The sequence below is a fragment of the Pygocentrus nattereri genome, chromosome 21 (assembly GCF_015220715.1).
Source record: "Pygocentrus nattereri isolate fPygNat1 chromosome 21, fPygNat1.pri, whole genome shotgun sequence".
In the NCBI taxonomy this organism is placed as follows: domain Eukaryota; kingdom Metazoa; phylum Chordata; class Actinopteri; order Characiformes; family Serrasalmidae; genus Pygocentrus; species Pygocentrus nattereri.
In genome coordinates, this window is record NC_051231.1 from 27,022,105 (window position 1) to 27,044,638 (window position 22,534).

General features: G+C 38.4%; 1 protein-coding gene across 2 annotated transcripts in view; it reads right to left on the reverse strand.

The window, feature by feature from the left end:
* Positions 1–21,723, reverse strand: part of prkcdb (protein kinase C, delta b) — a 45,618-nt gene extending 23,895 nt beyond the window's left edge. For both annotated transcript variants that reach the window (XM_017711925.2, XM_017711915.2), the window contains exon 1: positions 21,583–21,723. The gene's annotated coding sequence lies outside the window, so the exon portion shown is untranslated. The remainder of the gene's footprint in view (positions 1–21,582) is intronic.
* Between the last annotated feature and the right edge of the window lie 811 nt (positions 21,724–22,534).

Consider the following 22,534-nt stretch of genomic DNA (forward strand, 5'->3'; position numbering starts at 1 on the left):
TCTATCGTGTCTCTAAATACAGAGGTGATGCATTTTTTCCACAGTGTATTTACACATTCTTGAAGGCAGCCGAGTTTATCCTTTTCCAATAACAGATTTTGGCATGTTTGGAATCTCTGAAAGGCTTTGCATGGATTTTTATTGTTTAGATTTCTGGTCAATTTCCATTGTTTGGCATCAATGCTTCAAAACACAGTAGGGGAAGAAGCCCCCACCAGGGCAACTCCCATAATATTACTGCAATACAAATAACATCATTATGTCATTTAGGTAATCACAATAACTGTAATTATAATATGTAATATTATATAAAATAATTATGTAATCTAATTAATGAACAACTATGCCATAGCTTATACAAATGACATGGAATTATTAAGACAAATATACTAAAAATGATATTTCTTGGATGTGTAAAGCCCACTCCCAAGAATATAAAGCATTAAAAAATGAAAACCCTTAAAAAGATTTATAATACATTTTGGAACAAAACTTTTCAAATGGTTTATAAATGACATTCTGTAAAAACTAAATGAGAGTTCAATCATCATGAAGGGCAATAAAAAGACTTGAACATGAGTTCGTCATCAAACTTCACCAGTCGTCATTTTTTCCTTCCACTTCCTTTACTGGAAAGTCAGATTTCATGTAACATCACTGCACTCTGGCCTAAAGTTATTTCAACACCTTTGCTCTGTCACAGCTTACAATGTCCTAAAAATGGAAAGGAAAAAGTTAAAAATAAAAACCTGCACATCATAAACCTGATTTTCTTAGATACCACGTACGTCATTTTCCAAACTCAGTGATTGAATTCCTGATGGAATTACAGTGCATACACAAAAGCCCTCGCTGCTTTCACAGTGGGAGTTTGTGATAACTGGCCAACTTTTAGCCTTTACTCAATTTCACAACCTAATTACAGAGATTACTGTTCAGACACACACACACACACACACACACACACACACACACACACACACACACACTTATGGATCTTGTGACTTCACAAGAAAGAAGTCCCTGTACAGCTGCAAAGATGAGGAAGTAGTTTTAAAGTCATGGAAGGCATTTGAAACAGTAGTGCACATGGCCAGACTTCTGTCTGAGCAACTGCATCTGTATTCAGAACAGAACGGTCATGATTCCTTGATTAACTGATTTAAAAATACATGATAGTTTGATATTTACTCTCTGAAATAGCTGGCAGTTTGCAGTTTGTCACACCCTGTACAATGTATCGTCCGATCACACCCGCTAGCATTACTGAAAACTAGTAGCTTAACATTCCTGCTGTTGTAGATATGCATTGTCTTTTTGGTTTTTAATAGCTGATGCAGTCATTATTTAACATTTTTTAAAGTCAGCGTTCGTCACAGAACATGCTCTGTGCGTGGAATGCGGCAGCACGGCTTTATTAAGCACGACAGCAGGTAGGAACAACGTTTCCGAACGCTTCTATAGACTGTTTTAAAGCCAGGCAACACATAATGGCTGATTCATCACACAGTATTAGAAAACATGTTAAAAGAAAACTGCTTAATTGATTTAGTTGAACATATAAAGCCACAGACTGTGTGTTTTTTGGACACCTAAATCATCCAACTTGACCGACAAATCACGATAGGTGAAAGTATCTGCGATTGGCAATACTAGCAGTTTGCACTGTCTTTTCAAAGACTTTTCCAGGGGCATCACTTGTGATGTATGGCCACAGGTGGCTTTTTTCTAGGGGGATTGAGGGCATGTCATGCCAGGAAATAGTACAAAAAATGTAAAAATTAAACAAAAAGGCCCTAAAATATAGCAACAGGAAAACCTGGTTTTAAAAAAAATGATTGTCAAATTGGTACAAAGTAAATCTGTCTCTTTGTAGTTTGTATTAAACACAGATTGCACATGATGTGCTATCCATCCACTTACAATCACTCAAGGGAATTGAAGTCAAGCAATGCAATCTTCTCTCTCTCCCTTAGATGGGGTGGAGTGGGGCTAAAGCTGACCTAGCAACACCCCAGTCTTTTTCCATTTAGGTATTGTGGAGTCACTGAAAGGCTATGCAGGGTCTGCCATTGTTCAGTTTGCATGTCAAGTCCATTTTTATTGTTTGGCCTTTTTTACTTCGTTCAAATAATCAAAATAATCAGCAGATAACTTGGTTTAGTAATAAAATTGTTAAGGACCGTCCCCCTCTTACAATACCACTGCTATTCCTAAGTCAGTTTTTCTGAGTTAAGCAGGACTCTAAGCAGCATCCATGCTAGAAAAATCTCTGGATCAGTGTGCATTTCTCCAGACACAGAGAGGAGGGGCGCGCGATTGCGGTGGGCTTCAGGATGTTGCTATGGTGAGGATTACCAGGAACTTTAGCTGCAGATTCCAACCAGCTGAATGGCCCCCAAGTAGCTCAAGCAATTAATGCTCAGAGCCTTGAAGTCAAAAAACAGGCCTTAAACAAAATGCCTTTGGGCATTTTATGTGTGTGGACCAGGGGTGTAAATTTAACCTGCTGGAAAGAAGTAATTTCAACCTCCCCCCCAAAACCCATAGGTAAAATGAGAAAAACAAATTAATGAAAGAAAATGTATTAAGTGATTCACATCACGAGAATAACAATGAAGCTCTCATACAGAACCAATACAATAACACCTTTAGAAGGCAGTATCAAGAACTGTATGTTAGGTCTCAACAGTTTGGGGAACATACTGTGGTGTTAGCGTAGAACAAGGCATGGGAAACATTATGCTTTGAAGCCAAATGCTCTTTTATTGAACAGGCAGCACTGCTACCCAGTGCTAGCTGATATGATCAAGAAGCAGACAGGTAGTAGACCCTAACCCTGCACCAACTACGCCACAGCCCAACACAGAATAGGTAACAATACATGTGCACAACATTAAGCTAACAACAGTGTATTTACAATAAAATCCTCCTCTATTGCGAGTGCAGTGCCTCCCAAGAGCCACATGGCCACGCTTTTCACGCTCCCAAAGCAGCATGAGCCAGTAGCTAGATGCTCCAATTTCTACTAATCGGTCGAATATTGCTATTACAATTTAAGTTGCAGCGATTTTCTTTACGTTATGTGTTGGGGGTGTACCGCACCCTTTCAGATAGCTCCATTGCATGTTTATTGCTGTGGAAGCTGTTTAGCTACATTATTTACATTTCCAGGTGAGGATAAAATCACCCAGCATTAGCACATAGCCACTAAGTACACCAGAATGTAAATTAGAATGCTACGTTGAATATATAAATTCATATTTCTTTTAGAATAAGCACTGTGCCGAGTTTGCTAAGGTAACGTTAACTAGTTGGGTAGCTAGCATTAATATTCCTTGCACATGTGTTGGCACTGTCCCATCTCCCTTCACCCAAATGATTTACTTTACTTTGAACCTTCAGACGGACACAAAACAGAGCACAACCAAACTGGTTTTTGTTCTTTACATGATGGAAGTCATAAAAGACCCACATACAACCCAGATGTTTCTCAAAGCAATAACGCAGAGCAAACCTCAATACCCAAATCTGAGTCTAGCAAGACTTTCTTAGCAGTATCAGAATGAGTAATACATTAGTTAGGAAGAAGGGAAGCCAAGTGTATTGTTCTGTAAATGGGGGTGGAAGGAGCAGGGTGTGCGTGGGTGTGTGTAAGGGGGGGTTGGTTTCTCTCCACCAGTGGGACACTGATTAAAAGCAGAAATGAAATGGGGACAGGTGGAGTGGGACTGAGAATGATGCACACTAGGGCTTCATTGTGTGTGTCCTTTGTTAATCATTACTGTGATACTGGCCTTTGCAGTGCAGATATTGCTGAAGGCTGCAGTATCAGTCTTCAATCACAATGCTCTTTTTACTGTACGCTGTGAGCTTCCTGACCAATAACAGTTCCAGATGATTACAAAGCTTTTAAAGAATTAAGGTATTCCAAGTAATCAAAGTTAATATAATAGAGGCCAATCATTATCCATGTTGCATTACTGTGTCACTGTTTTCATGTCATAAATATATGATACGATGTATACTATTTTTCCTATGAGTCCTCTTTTTGAGCAAGTGTTGAAAAAAAAAAAAAAAAAAAAACATTAAAAAATTACGCTGATAGTTTTTCCAATCTTCTTTACCTTTTTGTCCAGCAATTTTGTGATGGGCCCCAACACTGAAGTAGATGGGGGGAAAAAACACAGCGATAGGAATATATTAATAGGGCAGCTCTGAAAAAGTTGGTTGTAGTATGATATATTTAATGTGGTCACAAAAATATAATTAATCTAGTAAAAAAGAACAGAGATGTGAATGACACACAAGTCTTGCTGTCCGGAAGTTTGTAGCCACTTAGCTTACTCTGATACCTTCTTCTCTGAAGCCTGAGGCCATCGGAAACAGCTGAGACATGATTTCACTGTTTTTCCCCCCGAGACTCTAAGTCATTTATTCTGTCATCTGTGGTATAAGCACATACACAAAATGTACACAATAACATAGGCACTTTTTCAGATATAATCATGAAATATGCCTGCAGCACTGACCATGTTTAACCAGGACAGCTGACTGTCGTGTTAAAATCTTCTCTATGTTAGTTAAGCTAAATGTGGCATTAATAAGACATCAGATCACCCAGAAGGTGAAATAAATCAGTAACTGAACAATGTTTTATTAAATTGAGGTTTTACCATCACTTGTGCTGTTACTGTGGTAACACACAGACACCAACTCACACAGAAAGTACACAAAGTCATCCTGTGAATGTGGGCCTACGGTTTGTGAAGGAGGTTCTGAAAGTAAGCAAAACCTACTTGCCAAGTTATACTGGCATTCTTCATATACTTCATTACACAAATACAATAACTGCTCTACAATAGGGCAAACTCAGGCAGAGATTAATATAAAAACAGGCCATGCAGTGTGTTGAATATTAGCTAATGAAACATCCCTCCCCTTAAACATAAACTGTTGCCCACACATATTCGCAGCTGCATATGACTGAAAAAAGAACAAGAAGAAAAAAGAAAAAACAGACCCGCTAGTTAGTTTCCCTGGAGAGAGCGGAAAAAATGAGCACACACAGCAAGGGAGGGGACAGTGGGGAGGGGGAGAGAGGGGGGGAGAGAGGGGGGGAGAGAGAGAGAGAGAGAGAGAGAGAGAGAGAGAGAGAGAGAGAGAGAGAGAGAGACAGAGAGACAGAGAGAGAGAGAGAGACAGAGAGAGACAGAGAGAGAGAGAGAGACAGAGAGAGAGAGAGAGAGAGAGAGAGAGAGAGAGAGAGAGAGAGAGAGAGAGAGAGAGAGAGAGAGAGAGAGAGAGAGAGAGACACAGAGAGAGAGAGAGACACAGAGAGAGAGAGAGAGAGAGAGAGAGAGAGAAAAGAGTGCACTGAGCAGGAATTTGTAGGAGTTACAGTAAAAGCTCTTGCTATAAACACCAAAACGCAAAATTCAGGTGAAATCATTATTATTTATTAGTTTGGTTTTATAATAGCTTTTCCATGAGGGATCATCTCATGCTACTCTAACTGAATGCAATATTAATGAAATGAATGGGGCTGGAGAGAATTTTCATGAACAAATGAAAAAAATGCTGTAGCTCTATAGAAGCTGCAGGCCACTGTAAAGCAGTCAAGAAAGAAATTTGGTTTTCCACTTTCGTTATACAAAATTAACTTTGAGCAACATTTCATATACAACTTTGGAGGCAGGTGTAGGTTCACTAGTCATTTTGAGAAGAAAATAAAATGACTACATGCGTAGACCCCTGTTCCTTTCACCACCACTGTAAATAAATCGGTAAATTCATCTACAACATGTGTCAGGCTGTAGTCCTCACGGGCCACAGCACTGGAGACTTCAGCATGCTGCCTCATTAAACTCACCTTATTCAGCTCATCATCAAATAAGCAAGACCTTCATGAACTCAACAACTCTAACAGCCACAGCACTTTAGCCCAGAAGGTCCCAAATTGACATGCCTGATCTACAGCAAACCATTACACATCAAACCACAAAGAATGACTTTGTTTACATCTTAACAACTTAATTATTGCAAATTATATTTTGTATAAGAACATTAAAAGCTAAAGAGAAGCTTCCACAGCGCAACAGTATTCATATAATACATCTGTCGAGATCATGAAACAGTAGCTGCCATGCAAATCACTGCAATTAAAGATGAAATTGTTTTTTTGTTCATTGGATGTAACTATTAAATATATAGCAGCTCCCAACTGATGACAGACACAGTTCAAATAAACAAACATTACTCACTGCTGCTCTCTGAAGGTAATCGGTATCAGTCACAAAATGTTTTTTTCAGTCCAGCCCGAGTGTGTTACCAGCACAACACACAAACTACAGGAACATAAAACTGTGTCATTATAACCAGGGTCAGTCAGGCTGTGCCACACAGCTGGCAGATCAGCAAATAATGTACTCAGAAAGTTCCCTTACTTTCACAGTTATGACTAAATCCATGGCTCAAGGTTGTTTGCCATGCTGCTTTATAGCACCACATTTTCCATCCAGATGAAGGTTTGCGAGACATTAATGCAAACAATGAGAAACGGTCTCTTAACTTTTATTATAACATAATAATTTCATAAAACTTTATCAAAATGTTAGAAACACTAACAAACTTTCTTGGGTGCTCCTTTTTAACAAAGGTATTAAAGAAACCGCCCTCAGTGGATATAGCGTGTGATGAGTAGCTGTGCCCTGTGGGATAGAAGCACACAAACCAGATTGTGTGTGTGTGTGTGTGTGTGTGTGTGTGTGTGTGTGTGTGTGTGTGTGTGTGTGTATGTATTTGTAAGACCATTTGCTAATCACTAACACGCAACTCCCACATAGCAACAATGAACAAACAGCACGAGTAAGATTCCTGCTTTTGAAATCTCTCTCAACATTCTTGTTTTCACTGTTTCTCTTCTTATAGCGATACTAAAATCTCGAGCCAATATCGATATCGATCCAGTGTTTTTTAAAGAAAGAATACTCTCTAAAATGAATGGTTTTTAAGTTGAAGCATTTTACTTAAGGTGGCAGTACCCTGCTAGAATAATGAGCAAAGACCAGCATATGTGTTTGTGTTTTGGATGCTGGTATGCTGGTCATGCAGCATGACCATGCTGGGTGACCACCTAAACCAACACTAGACCAGCACCAAACCAAAATCAACCAGCTGTTTCTAAGCTGTTTTTTTACAGAAACTGTCCTACTCTGCAGACACAGCCAACATAGCATGAATAGCCAACAAAATCACAATTTACTCATTTGCCTTTCACAGAAATGACTTGCAGTGAAAAAGTGTGCAATATTATCTATATTAATGAATGAAATTGTAATACTAGTATGATATCCAGATATGGCACAATACCAGAAATCGAGACTAGCTCACATGTTGACTCATCCTTAAATGACTCGCGACTTATTTCATTAATTAAATGAATAAGACCTATTGTGATGTCCTGCTGTGTGCTTTACACAGTAAAACTAATGGGGTGTTCTGTATCATTATAGCAAAGGGAAACAATAAAATAATACCCTTGTCTCTACAACATTTAACACTTAATATAATTCAGCAAGCTGTTTAAAATGAAATTAATCATGTATCTCTGTGTCATGCATCTCTTTCAAAACATGCTGACTATTGCATTCGAAGTATTATAACAGCATATCACTTATTGGAACAAAACCTCAAAATGGTAACTTTAAAGGAGATGGAAAAAATACACTTCCCTTTAATGCAAGTCAATGGAACCTGTAATTTCCAAGGAATTTTGGGCCCCATGTTTTGGTCCATTTATCATGAAATTTACACACATTGTAAATGACAACATTCCAAATACGTCATAAACCAAAAAACAAAAAAAATGGAGACATGAGGATTTGTTTGAAATCATGAATAAAAAGGCAAAGCATAAAATAACCTTTTTCTGCTTTTTTTTGGCTGTACGTGTCCAGAATTTCAGATTTGGTTTCTGTCAACAATTTTCAGTGTGCTTCATCAGTAATCAGCATCGGTGTCAGACAGGAAAAAGGCAGTACTGGTGCATCCTTAGCCGATATACAAACACCTTGCCTCGCCACAGTCTCTGCTTGTTCTGTTATTGTGCTGACTGGTGTGTTTGTTCAGCAGTAATTGCTTTTTCTGAGAGATGGCCGTGCAATAGAGACCTCTTTGTGTGTGCGTGTTTGAGACCTCCTACACTCTTCTCAACCTCAGGTCAGGTTACACACACACACACACACACACACACACACACACACACACACACACACAGTTGAAGAAGCACAAGTTGCACCTGAACACAAGGCTAAAGCAGTACATTCAGTGAGTAACAGCTAAAAGAAGCCTAGTTTGGAAAAGATCACTTCGCCCTTGACATGATTTGCTGGAGGTGATATGATATTCATTTTCCCTCGTGAATGGAGAGTTGAGTCTAGTCAGCTCTCTCTCTCTCTCTCTCTCTCTCTCTCTCTCTCTCTCTCTCTCTCTCTCTCAGTTCCACTTCATCCCTCACCCCCTAGACACAGAGGTGGTTTAGGATTTCTAGGCCAATAAACTCTAATAAGCTGCTCAGTCAAATGTACCACACATCTGTAAGAGGTCTCAAAGGTGAACGGCAAGAGTTCACGTTGTCCCCAAAAGCATGTGTGGATTGTTAAGGCTTTGAGCAGGTGTCAATAAAAGATTTGCAGTCACAAACAGCCTCAGCACCCTCCAGGCAGAAGCAGAGCTTGGTGGCCCAACTCTTGTCTAAACACATGACATGACATGTCAAACAACAGAGTTTCTTTATTCAATGCAACAACAGTGCATGTACGAATGGAGAGGTACTAGTCCTAGGTACTCTTACTAATGGGGAACCTGAGGTTTGATGGCCTAAATCACACAGCTGGGTTCCTCAAACCTAGCCCAGAAAAGTCAAAGTACTGGGATTGCTTACCCTTAAACTACTGGTCAGCAAAAAAAAAAAAAAAAAAAAAAACCACACACACAACACATTTACATTTTCCACTTACCCCCAGATGTAGATGATGAGGTAAGACACACTTGGTGTCCATATTTTGCTTCAGTAACACTAATGTTACTGACAATCACTAGAAGCCGATTAACATCCTAATCTTTTCAACGTTTCTCCTGACTCATATTTAGACCTTCATTAAGGTTCTGCAGATTGTTTTATTAAAGTATATACAAGTTTCACCATGTAGTTGAATGCTAGAGCCAGACATTTAAGACAAATTAAATTCCCAAACCTGAGCTGAAAACTGCTGTATGTACTGCAAACTGCTGGAATGACCAAGTGGAATGACATGTAGAGCTGGCCACTTCGGCAAAAATGCAATATCATGACACTTCAAGAAGTTTCGTGATGTATTCGTGATATATTTATATAGGTTTTTTTTCTGACATAAAGTAGTGCCACATTTAAAAAGTCAAAAAAGTAAAAAAACAGCAAAAAAAAAAAAAAAAAAAAAATTACAACTACTTTTGTCTATATAAATCAAATAAAATAGCACCAATTATACTCTCTTTTAATGCAACATGCAGCTGGGAAGTGTTTTGAAGTTCTGATATGCTCAGAAAAGCTATCTGTGACATAATGTCATGTTATTTATAAAAATAACAATGAATTTAGTTTTTTAGGTAAATGACTTGTCAACAGTTCAAAAGTTTAAAAAAAAAAAAAAAAGCCACAACACTATTTTGTCAGAATTTAAATTTGCTGACTAATCACCGCAGGCCTCCACAGTATTACACATTTCTGGTTTCTCTGGAGGTGTTGTGCAATCCACTAATGAATTATATCAGTCTGAAGGAGGGGAAAGATCATGGGCTGAATTTGAGGAACACAATGGTTCATATGCTGTATGTGGGTGCATACAGCACTGGCTACCACGTGAGAGGTGATATAACCAACTCTTAGAGACTTGTAAGTAGGCCTTAGCAACTTAAGGCTTAAACGTTTGATAAAAATTAATGTCCACAATTTCTTTGTACCCACATGTAGTCAATTAGCCATGTTTGGCTTCTGAAATTCTTTTTAGTTTCATGGCCTCGGGCTGATATCAGCAGAAAATGCAGGATTTGAGATCAGAGTGGGAAAAAGAAGAATGAATCTATTCCAACCCTGTAACAGATCTACCCTAAAATACTGCACGCTCACATTAAGTGATGTGATGTTAAGTTCTTCTTATGGGGTAGTAGCAGGTTTGAGTAGGTTCAGCATGATAGTATACTCTTAGATACTCATCTTAAGCAAAGTGCTTCAATCACAAATAGCTCATTTTAAAGTTTCGTAATTAAAGAAAAAACAAACATCGGAATAACTCAGAACAATAAAGTGGCTAACAGAAGGCTATAGTGTGTAAAATAAGTTTATACCTTACACTTTGGCATTGTGCTTTAACCGCTTGGTTAAATCACACATCTGCCACAAACTGCATAGGGCTGTGAAAGGGGAATTTTTCAAAATGATTAAGATGAAAACAAAGTCATTCAGAGCCGTTTGATGTGAAATTCTCCATTTCTGTGGAAACTTGTTGACTCAGAATTGTTCACTGTTCACTGTGATGGTGGTGGTGAATCCAACATCTTAAGTGTTTAATGCCTCTAAAGGTTCCCTTACAGAGAATTATTACAGGAAACGGTTATGAATATGCTGACGGAGACATTAATACAATAGTCTTGAGATAGTTTGGGCCCAAAAGCCATTTTTGGTGGAGAGGTATACGCACTGTGTTGTGAGGTCCAACAGTACAAGGCAAAAAGGAAAACCTATTTTCTCAGATCTACTTCAACATCATCAACACTACATCTAAAAACTCAAAGACACTCATAGGGACACTCGTAAATTTGGATAGCAAATAAAATGGATATTTCACACTGTAGTTGTTGGTTCGTATCACCACCGTTGTAAAGAGGTAATTAAGCTTACACAATTTCACATCAAACCACCATATATGACTTATGTTTACACGCACTCAACAATCCGATCATAATTGGATTTCTGCAGTTATCTGATTATCCACTTTCATGTTAACAGCATACTCCAATCTAGAAATACGATGAAGAAATCTTATAAAGAGAACTGGATTTTAGCTCAGTAATCATATTTCTCAATGCAAACCCTTCTGGAGCAACACTGAACCCACCTACATGCTTGATGAAATGAAGGATTTAAATATTCTTTATCTTCTTGATGATGTGTGTTTATATTTTCAGGTAAAGTGGCGCAATATATTTTATCACGAAGTTTGAGCTTCACTTCTTCTGTGAATTTATTGGCTGGTTGCAAAGCAGAAATCTGATTACTGCCTGGCTCATGTTGACCCATTACCTGATTACTCAAGTTCATGTAAATGTACTGATCGAATTACAGACAAAAATCTGATTTTCTGCAGTTATTGGCTTATTAAGTGTATGTAAATACACTCAATGACAGAATGCAGCATTTTCATAAAAATAATCAAAAATACTGACAAGATTTTATTTTTAAGCTATGTAAAAATCTGGGCACAAGCCTTACCTTGGATGCTCTATGTAAGCAGTAAGGTGAAAAGGTGTGAAAAGTCTGATTTTGTGCCAAACTAATCTCCATCACAACCTTCAGAATCAAGAAAAATGGCATAAATGTGATGTCACACGTTTTAAGATGATGAAAGGATGAAGAGATATTAAATGGAACATTTCAGCTGAGTGACAGCGTGCAGTGGTCTGAAACGTGTGAAGTACACAGTCATCTGCCCAGTTTAGCAGACTGAGGCGTTGATCTGGTACGAAAGTGCTCAGATGAGGCGGACCAACCTGTTTATCTGGACAGAAACATGTTGTGGTTGTTAGTGAGGCAGCTGTCACAGCATACTTCTCTGTTTACTCACACACACGTCAGAGGCCCACGGTTATAACTGGCGCATTTAATTGTTTGTTCATTCCTTCTGGTCTTATTCATCAACCTGGATATGCTTTTGATACATGTAAACTCCAGTGAATGGAACGACCCCAGAAATGCCACACTGGTGTCAGGCAAGACTTCATGGCCAAAGCCATGAAAACACTAATAATAACAATAACTTCAGATTTTGAACAATGAACTTGATGTGTTGCTATAGCAATACATTTAGACATACATTCACAATATCCAACAAACCACAAACCAACAAATAGTTTTGTAACCAATTAATCTATATGTCAGATGTTCCAAACCTTTTGTAACTCATGGTCCGCACAACTGACCACAAAAGCCTCCATGACCCACAAGATTTTACCAAGATTGTACAGAATAAACACTAACAAATAACCACATATTTTCTAACATAACTAATAAGTTAGGAGATGTTGTTTGGTAGCTACCAAGCACTAAATGAAATGCTGAAGAAACTATAGTTTGAAAAGAGGTCTGGCTTAGGTCAATAGGCTTAGAGGCGCATCTGATTACCCTGAACATGGCTTTACACCCCATACATGATTTATTCAGTAAATGTATTCAATCATGTGTAAAACTGATCATATCCTGCACACAAATGCAATTTTTCAAATGGCAAAAAACATTTTATTTGCATTCTTTTTGTGCTCACGAACATTTGCCAGCTACATGATGTTTACCTTCTGCTTTCTAATTGATGGTGTTAGCATTTCCAAAAGAAAAGAAAAAAAACTGTGGTTACAAAAATGGACCCCCAGCAGTACCACTAGAGCCAACTAATGAACTAATTGAACCATCTGCAGTTTCTGCTCACTTTCCCTCCACCACAGCGCTATCAATTGAAGTTCCATCTTGTTTTATGGTGCAAGGAAGCAATAGAAGCGTATAGAATAGAATAATAGAAGCCTCCTGTAGTACATTTCACTGTGTGAATGTGTCGTGTATCAGAGGAACATCATAGAGTATTCTAGAGCACTAGATGTGCTCTATATGACGTGCCTTAACTCTAATTTACAACAAGAGTAGATTGTGTACATTCAAATTAGAAAGGATCACTAACGCTCCTCTCACAGAGTTTCGTATAGAAGTTGGCTCCTCATCAGCCACACCTGATCCTCCTTGTCAACGTCTCAGAACACTTTGTTTAGCTGGTTGAGGTGTGTTCAAGTTCCAGGAAAGCAGATTACCAGTAGGACCTTCCCTGCCAAAAAGTGAACCAGTTAAAAATATGGTGCATTAAAGAAGTTTCAGCAGATTTGGTTGCCTTAAGTGCCACTTTACATATTTTCAGTATTGCTAATGCAGCTAAAGCCTCTTTCATATGCACAAGTTCTCTGTCTCACACACTCACACACAGGTTTGCAGAGCAAAGTAGCAGGCAAGACAAAGACTGCTCCTACTGTAAACATCAGTTCCACACCATTACCAGGTTAAAATAACAAATGTGTTGAGAGAGAAGAAGGGAAAAAGGAAGGGTTAAGAAAAAACAAAAAATAAAATGAGAGAAGATAGAAATCAAGAAAAAAAAAGAGAGAGAGAGAGAAAGAAAAAGAGACGGGGGGTTGAGAAACAGACAGGAATTCAGAAATAAAGTACCGACAAACGAAGAAATGAAGTATATAAAGAGGATGATGAAAGAAAGAAATGAGGAGGCAATATCGCACATCAGCAAGAAAGTATGAAAGAAAGAATGAAGGACAGAAAACAAGAAAATGAATGAGCAAGAGATATCCGAAAAAAGAAAAAGAAAGACAGACAAACACAAACAAATGAAAAGAACAGACATAGCAAAGGTGTCAGCAAGAAAGAAAGGATGGATAAAGGAATAAAGGACAGAAAGAAAGAATGAAGGACAGAAAACAAGAAAATGAATGAGCAAGAGATATCCGAAAAAAGAAAGAAAGAAAGACAGACAAACACAAACAAATGAAAAGAACAGACATAGCAAAGGTGTCAGCAAGAAAGAAAGGATGGATAAAGGAATAAAGGACAGAAAGAAAGAATGAATGAATGAAGAACAGACAGATGAATGTCAGTAGAGGGGCAGGTTCAAGGTCAGTGGAAAGGCAGGTGCCATGTGACTGTCATTTCAGAGCCATTGATTTCCCTCTCTCTCTCTCTCTCTGAAACAAGAGCCCCTCTCTCTCCCTCTCTCCCTCTCCCACTCCGAAAGGCAGCTGTAGGTCAGTGTGGAAAAGCCGATTTCCCTGTAAAACAGGCTCATTGTGTGTGCCAGAGGGTCTGTTTGCAGATATGTTCCCACATGCGTGCACATGAGTGACACATGTGTGTGAGAACAGTACCAGGACTTGGTCAGACCTGCTGAGCCGCTCTCTCACACTCTCTCTCTCTCTCTCCAAGATCCAGTATCGGGGACAAGAATGCAGAGAACACAGGAGACCAGACCTTTAACAACATCTCTATCTGCTGCACCTGTAGCTTAAGACTGATGAGCACAGACAGTAATTAAGACACATTTTCCAGTATTGAGAAAAACACTAATAACAGAAGCCTCAGGGCAGGTGGCATTTTACATGAAGAAACACTTGAAAGGTTTAATTAAGTCACATAAATTCTCAACTACAACAACTGCCCTCTAACAGTACAGGTAGATGTTAGGATGAGAGAGCAGTTTTGACCTTGTATAACATTACAACATTATATGCTATGCATGATTGCATATAAGGGGTTTTATCCAAATGGTGAACATTGCATTCTGCTTTAGCATCCTCAGTAGCGACGAAGCAATCATCAGATTTTAGCATTTCAGTACCATGTAGCATTTTCATTCCTTTCTTTGAAGTGCTTTTTTTCTGGATTTTTTGCAGCCACAGTTCCTTAATCTTGCTAGTTTCAAACTAAAAGCAGCTAGTAGCAACATACATAGCGGGCTGTATGGCCGAAACTTTTTATCATGGTTTCGGTATACATCACAGTATATAGTTTTTCAAATAAAACCATTTTAGATTCTTAAATAAACCTATTTTTGTTAACATGTGCTTACTATTCTGGAATATCCCTTCACTTTTTAACGAGAACATTTTTAACAACCAAAGTAAATATTTTTAAAACAAAACTGAACAATATGAGGATAAACCTACATCAGTACTGCTTTCTAATAGTAGCCCAGTGGGCCAGCAAAAATGGTGCTAAATCTTTAAATAAATAAATAAATAAATAAATAAGTAAATAAGAAGTGTCAGGGTGGAATTTTGCATTCCACCTTAAATGGAGCGGCATGCATTCTGGCCACTGCACAGGTGCCGGAATGTAACTTTTAAGATGGAACCGAAAATTTGAATTAGAAGCCAACTTCAGCTTTTCTCAAAACATTTGTCTCATAATCATGTCCTATACCATCATACCTCCAACCATCAGACTATGCTGGAATGTGGAAAACATTAGTTATTTAAGCTTCAGTTCCAGAGTCCAGTCAGAAAGCTTCTCCAGTGGTACAACAGGAAGAGTTAACCTCTAAAGAACAGCCATTCTCTGTCCACTGACTGCATCAGATGCAGATAACGAGGCAGCAGGGGGTTATCGAGGGTCTGCTTGTGTTTTCTTTATCATTTAAAACGTGACAAACATTCTTAGCTGAGCCACTCGGCTAAACAAGCTAACGTTAGTGGTTTGCACGGCGTCTACGTTGTGTTACCTATTATTATTTGTGGCATACTAGTAGTTATGAAAATTTTACCAGAACCAGTTCCCTTCACATCACTATGCCTCTAATGTATTACAACCAATGGAAAACTAGTCAAATCTCTGAAAAAACCTGATTATACAGATGCACATCTTTACAAACCTGGCTGAAAAATTCAAAGGATGATACATATTTATCAACTGCCTATTGCCTACTATTATATCAATGCTGCTGGAACAAAAACTCGTATCTCCTTTTTGACGTTTTAAGTTTTTGACATTTACATTTACATTATATGTACATTTCATGATGAATGGACCAAAAGAAATGACCCAAAAATTCTGGTTCCATTGACTTACATTAAAAGTAAAGTAGGTTTTTTCCTTCTCCTGTAAAGTTACCACTTTGGAGATACAATGTTTAGTTCCGACATCAGCAATAAGCAAGTTTTGAGTTAACGGCTTCTCTGTTTGGTACAGGGAAATGTTTTGAAACGCATGTTTGTGGTAATCAGTCCGAAGCTACATAGATGTGTGTAAAAACACTGGAGTTTCCCTTTAACAGACCTCTTCTCTTCCTTTAATGTGTCTCTGTGTGAGATATATAGAGGGGTAAGTGTGTGCTGAGAGTATGTATAGCATAACATTAAAAGTAACTCAAAACTGTGTATGCGTTGGCAAGCCTTCCTAAAGGTGAAACTGCTTGTGCTCCTGTCTCTCAATGCATTAGCCCGGTGTCCATTTCTGCCTTGTTCACAATCTACAAAGACTTCATTAACCGTGCCAGCCTGGCCACAGCAAACACAGCACCTCCTGTCTGCCTGCCACCAACAGAGAGCAGCACAGCATGTGTGCGCAGGTGCAAGCATATGTGAAAGGAAACTGAATGTGTTGGCAATGATGATAAATATATTTGTATAATATCTGTATGCATCACTATTCACAAGTCAAAGATGTCCCTTCAGTTATTTAATTTCCAGTTAAAATGGCCATTACGTACAAGTCATTAATCTTTTAGTGTTGGAAAAAGAGACACCACATTCACATGAGCGACTACCCAAACTCACCTCAGCTGCCTTGGAAATTTTGTTCTCATGTGCATCTAAAATGGCTAAAGGAGATATTTCTGAGGAGAATCGGAGTTTTGACAGGCTGTTTTGACAGGCTGTCTTGACTGTAAATGAAAGAAATAAAGGGTGGTCTTTTGCTCTGCAGAGTGCTGTGTATGTGTGTATGACACAAGAAAAGCCTAAGCAAATGCCTGTGATGATAAATGTGCTTCTCGTATGATGTTAGCAAATTAGCAGGTAAAAAAAAGCGTGTGCATATGTTTAAGGAAATTACACGGAGCCGTGATTAAGGGCAGGCTGTTTAGGATAGTGATGTGTATGTGTATACACAGTCGTGTATGTAAAAATGGCAAGTCAGCATAAACAAGAGTGATAAATGTGTGTTTGTCAAATGGTACTAGCAAGTAAAAACGTGTGTCTTTGAGAGAGATGTTCAATAACAGGACAGAAAATCATGAGTAATGCAAAACATTTCCATTTCTAACAGTGCTGGTGAGTAAGCGCTTGCGTGCGTGTGTGTGTGTGTGTGTGTGTGTGTTTCAGGGTTAACAGAGGCTAGATGACAGCAGGTGTGAAGCTGCTCTCTCTGTGCGCTGCCAGCAGGCATTATTCAAAACCGAGGCATGCTGTCGATGAATAATGTTGATCTATACTACAGTTCTAAAGTTTGGAGTCACCTGACAGAACCATTTTTGTTATGTTATATTAAATAGACAACAGTTATATGCAAACGTTGGAAGACCACTAGTCAAATGACATGTTTTTCTGATTTTCTAAGTGAAAATAAGTTAACACAATCTCTACTGGGATGCAAAGTTTAGTGCACAATTTCTACTTAATTGTTTACCATATTAAAAAAGTAAATAAATAAAAATAGAAAATGTGCCATAACTTTTGCCACATTTCCCCCAATATAGAAAATTTGGCAGAAGATGTGTTCACTTTTTTCTTTCACTTTCAAAATCAACAAAACATCATTTAACTAGGCTGCTCAAACTTTTGCATATAGCTGTAAATAGAGATGCATTCCAAAATACTGTACACCCATTTGTAACAACAGGTTTGAAAAAAAAAATATCATTTTATATACACTCTAAAAACACATTTCTATTTCTCTAAAAAAAAAAGGTGAAACTAATCATGTTACAGAACTGACAATACAAGTTAAGTCATATTCAAAGGTCTGGGTGCATATGATATCGACAGATACTTGCTTTAAAAAAAAATACTGGTGTTAGACAGATGTTTACATTTGGCCAATATTTCTGACCAATACTTAATATAATACTGATTGCACTCTGTAAGCACAAAACGTTAAAGTGGCGCTGGGCTACAACTCTAATATTGCTAATCCAGGTATATTTAGTCCCAAGTTCTACATTTTGTAAACGTTTAAATATTGGCACTGGCAGATATGCATATAGACAATATCAGATATCGGCATCAGCCCACAGCTCCCACATCAGCAAATCCCTGGCATTTGTAGATGTTTTTGTTCAATATGTCAAGCATCTAGCAAAAAGTCATTAAATGTGAATTATACTGCAAGTACCTGTTTACAACAAGTCTTTGTCTAGTTATCTGCAAGTTCACTGCTTTTTAAATGCAATACAGCTTTCTTGATGTCTTTGATATTTTAGAATCATCCCAAGCTTCTGGACACTTCTAAAATTCCTTAGTTTTTTTATTACAGCTTTATAATATTTATTTGAAACGCATTATGTGCAACAGTACCGGCACTTTAGAATCGTTTTAAATATTTACCTGCTAGCAAATTGTTTTCTAACTGAAAACTTGAATGTGCATGCGCACCTCCTAACCACTCAATGGAAAAATAAAGGAACTGAGGATGTAAGGAACTAAAGGATCTGCTACAGTGTGTGAAAATGATCACTAAATGGTGAACTACTCAAAGTTGGAGGCAGATGCACAAACCACTGAATGTGTGGTGGGGGGAGGGGGGGATGCGGCCAATTGTGTGTATCATAACAGAAGTTTTGTGGTCAGTATGGAAACGTTGCAAGGCAGAGTCCCCATGCAGCTCTTTAAAGCAGGCAAAAAGCTTCAGCCTGCTTCATTTGATCGAATGCCACGTCAACGTGCCACTATACTGAGAAATGTGTGGAACTGGTCTGTCAGTCAGTCAATGCCAAAACCATCCAGCAGACGGAGAAAAAAACAACAGCTTACAAATGTTACTAATGTTCTCTGAACACAGCTTAATGTGTCATACACTAGAGCACTGGCACAGACACAGAGAGAGAGAGAGAGAGAGAGAGAGAGAGAGAGAGAGAGAGAGAGAGAGAGAGAGAGAGAGAGAGAGAGAAGCATGTGTATAGTGGGAGAGAGAGATAATCAGAAAAAGGAGAGAAAATAGAGAGAGAAGTAAGAGGACACAGAAAGAAAGAGAGGGAGAGATAGGGAAAGAGGACTGAAAGAGAGAGGAGAGAGAGACAGAAAAGAAAGAGTAATAAATGAGAGTCAGAAAAGGAGAGGAAATAAAGAGAAGTGCAATGAGACAGAGAGCGAGAGATTGAGAGAGAAATGAAATAGAGAACAAGAGAGAGCACAGAAAAAAGAACAAAAAGAGAGGAGAGAGAGAAAAGGAAAGAGTAAGAGAGAAAAACAGAAAAAAGAGCAAAAAGGAGACAGAACAGAGAAAGAGAGCATGAAAGGGGAGAGAGAGAGTAATGAGAGAAATGCAGAAAAAGAAGACAGAGAACGAGAACAAAGAGGGGGATAGAGAGTCAGACAAATGAGCAAGACAGCCAGAGAGCGAGAGATGCACATACTGTACACATAAACACCCTGAGTTTGTTGATTGTTGCTGTAGATGACACAGTAAATCACAACTGAAAGTATTTCACTCACAATTCCTCTGCTGAGTTTTTCTGAATGTCAAAAAATGCCAACATAAGAAAATGATGCAACATCTCTCCTTCTTCTACTGAACGCCGAATGAAGGAAGCTACATCATGTGTGATGTGTTGCTCAGAACGTTAGCTGAGGAGGAGTTTTAACCAGCCCAAGATTATGCGGTAACGTTTTACAGATGCATATGAAGATGTTCTTTATCTCAAAAGGAGTAGATGTGATCTAGTGGGCTTACACAAGTCAGGCTGTTCTGGTTCCTGCACTTCAGTTATGATTCAGGTCATTTAGGGTGATTTCTTGGTTGTGGATTAGGCCTGGTCTTGGACTTAATCATAATGCCACTGATAAATCCTTCTCAGTGTTGATTTAGGATTAACCCAGTAATGTTCATCAACTCACCCAGGCATGATAAGGATATCTGATGCAGAACCTGTTCTGATTCATTTACATAATGAACTTTCATATATTTATTCACAATCATGTTTTACAGGGCTGTTAAATATCAGCAGCACTCTGACCTATGATGATTTATATGATCTCTCACTGTGTGAGTTGCGCTCACTGAATACATGGACCACGGTTTTACAAAATCAGATATGGACATTAATGAGTTAATCTTCATCTGTTTTTTTCTTGAGAATTGTTAAGATGTAAACAGTCATTCACACTGGCCTGAGAAACTTACCAAATCAGACGAGTCAGTAACGTTCACAGTGGTGGTTATGAATACGCTGCTAGGTGCCTGAGACATTGCTCAATGACAGTTGTAAGAGAGGGTTTTGGCCTAGAACCTGAAACTTTAAAGACATTTCCTTGGCAGAGAGGTGTATGTAGGGTGTTCTAAGGCAAAGCAGTCCTTAAAGAAAACTTGGCTTTGCCAGACTGACCACTGTTATATCATCATCTACATTGCTTATACATTACATATACATACATACACACACACACACACATATATATATATATATATATATATATATATATATAAAAACACGAAGCTGGTAACCATAGAAGACCATTTTCGGTGCTATGTAGAGCCATTCACACATTCTCCATCAATCGGAAGAACCACTTTTAAGCATGAAACGGTTCTATATACAGCTCATGGTCAACGGAGCACTTAACATCAGCCCTGATGTGATCGCTGAATGACTTCTGCATATATATATATATACAGCTTTAAGTTTAAAAAAAACCGGCCGATTTCTCCTTTAACGTCTTCAAACTCCACACACGTCTCGTCAGCCACAAAACAGCATCTACTAGAACGAGTTGGGTTGCTTTTCTCGCGCCTGCTGTCCAGTGTTTTCTGTAACGCATGGAATTGAATCATACAACCGGTAAAAACACAGAAACACGATGGGAAAAAAAACAACTTCAGGACGCATAAACTCTCCGTCGACCACGCTGAATGGTCCCATGAGGTTATCTCGCTTACATAACGCCAACACAACCGAGAAAAGTTCCTTCCTTCACGACTCCCTCACTGTAAAACACGAAGCTGGAGTTAGCTGCTTAGTCGAATTCCCCGTTCCACCTTAAATGGCGCAGCGGTTCCATTCAGAATGTAACGGCAGCACCGTTTAAGGTGGAACGGGGAATTCAAATAAAAAGCTGGCTAAAAGGAAACCTACTTCAGCCTCGTCTGTAAAATCAAGCGCTGTTTTTTCCCCTTTCTCTTCTTCTGTTGTCAAACCTCAACTCTACAACCTGAACTGACACCACTGCCGCTTCCTGTCCAACACTTCTTTTTGCTGGTTTCTCTCTCGAGCTGCACCACAACAATGTTGGCTCACGACATGAAGAAAGAGGCTGGAGTTACTGGAGCTACTTTTTACGTCCAGGACAGCCATTATAGCTGGAAACTGGCAACATCTAACCAACGACTTCAACCACCAACCGCTACAACTGGCCTTTTGTGAGACGCGACTAAAGCTACACCTCACTGTTCTGTAGCCTCCCCACACACACACACACACACACACACACACACACACACACACGTCTGTCAGGATGGCAGAAGAAACGTACATGTGCTACACACACTAACGAAGACTTCTCCACACATACCGTGTGAAAAGCTCCGGGAGTTGGTCGACTCGGCGGTGAGCTCCTCTCTGGGCTGCGCGGTGCGTGCTGAGCGGAGAGCGGCGCTCGGACTGTTTGAGGAAGTGTGTGCGCCTGTGTGTGAGTTTACATCGGGCGGCATTGCAGTGGCGGAGCTGCCGGTGACGTGAGCACAGGTAGAGAGATGGAGGAGGAGCAGGGAGGTTTTCTTAAAAACATCGACTGAACTACCTCGCTGAACTCAACACACCGCATGTTTTTATCTTTTTCATAGTTATATAGTGTTTAATACTTTAAATAAATGATAAAATATATAGGCTAAAAGCTACGTATAAATACACTTTAATCCACGGATCGAAAAATATATTTTTTAATTATTTTATTTTGGTAACATCTTAAAATATGTTTTTTTTGAAGATTTTGTGCCCTTTAATCTATATTTTTTTTAAATAGCGAAATATGTGGGCTAAAAGTTTTATTTATTTATTTTTAATGTTGGAATAAAATCCAAAAGATTAATAACTAGACAAAAATAATGATTTCTCATGTAGACCACACGTGTAAAAGTAAAAAAAAAACTTTTTAAATTCATAACATTTTGTAGTATATATTTGTTAAAATATTAACATATTTTGTTTTAATATGTTAAAATAGTATATTAAAATAGTCTTTGCATGATAACAACATAGATATAGTCTTATATAGTCATAGTCTTTTGTTTTAATTACTCAAATATGTGGACTGAGAAGCTATGTACACATAACCATTAGTCCGCATATCAAAAATTTGTATGCATATTTTAAAATATATATATTTTTTGCTTTTAGATTTGTTATTACATTTGGTAAAAATAAAAACATATACATTAAAATGTTATAAAAAAGTGAGTTACATGCGTAAGTTATGTGTTACTTTTGGTAAACTGCCTCTTCCAGTTCTTTAAGTGAATATGTGT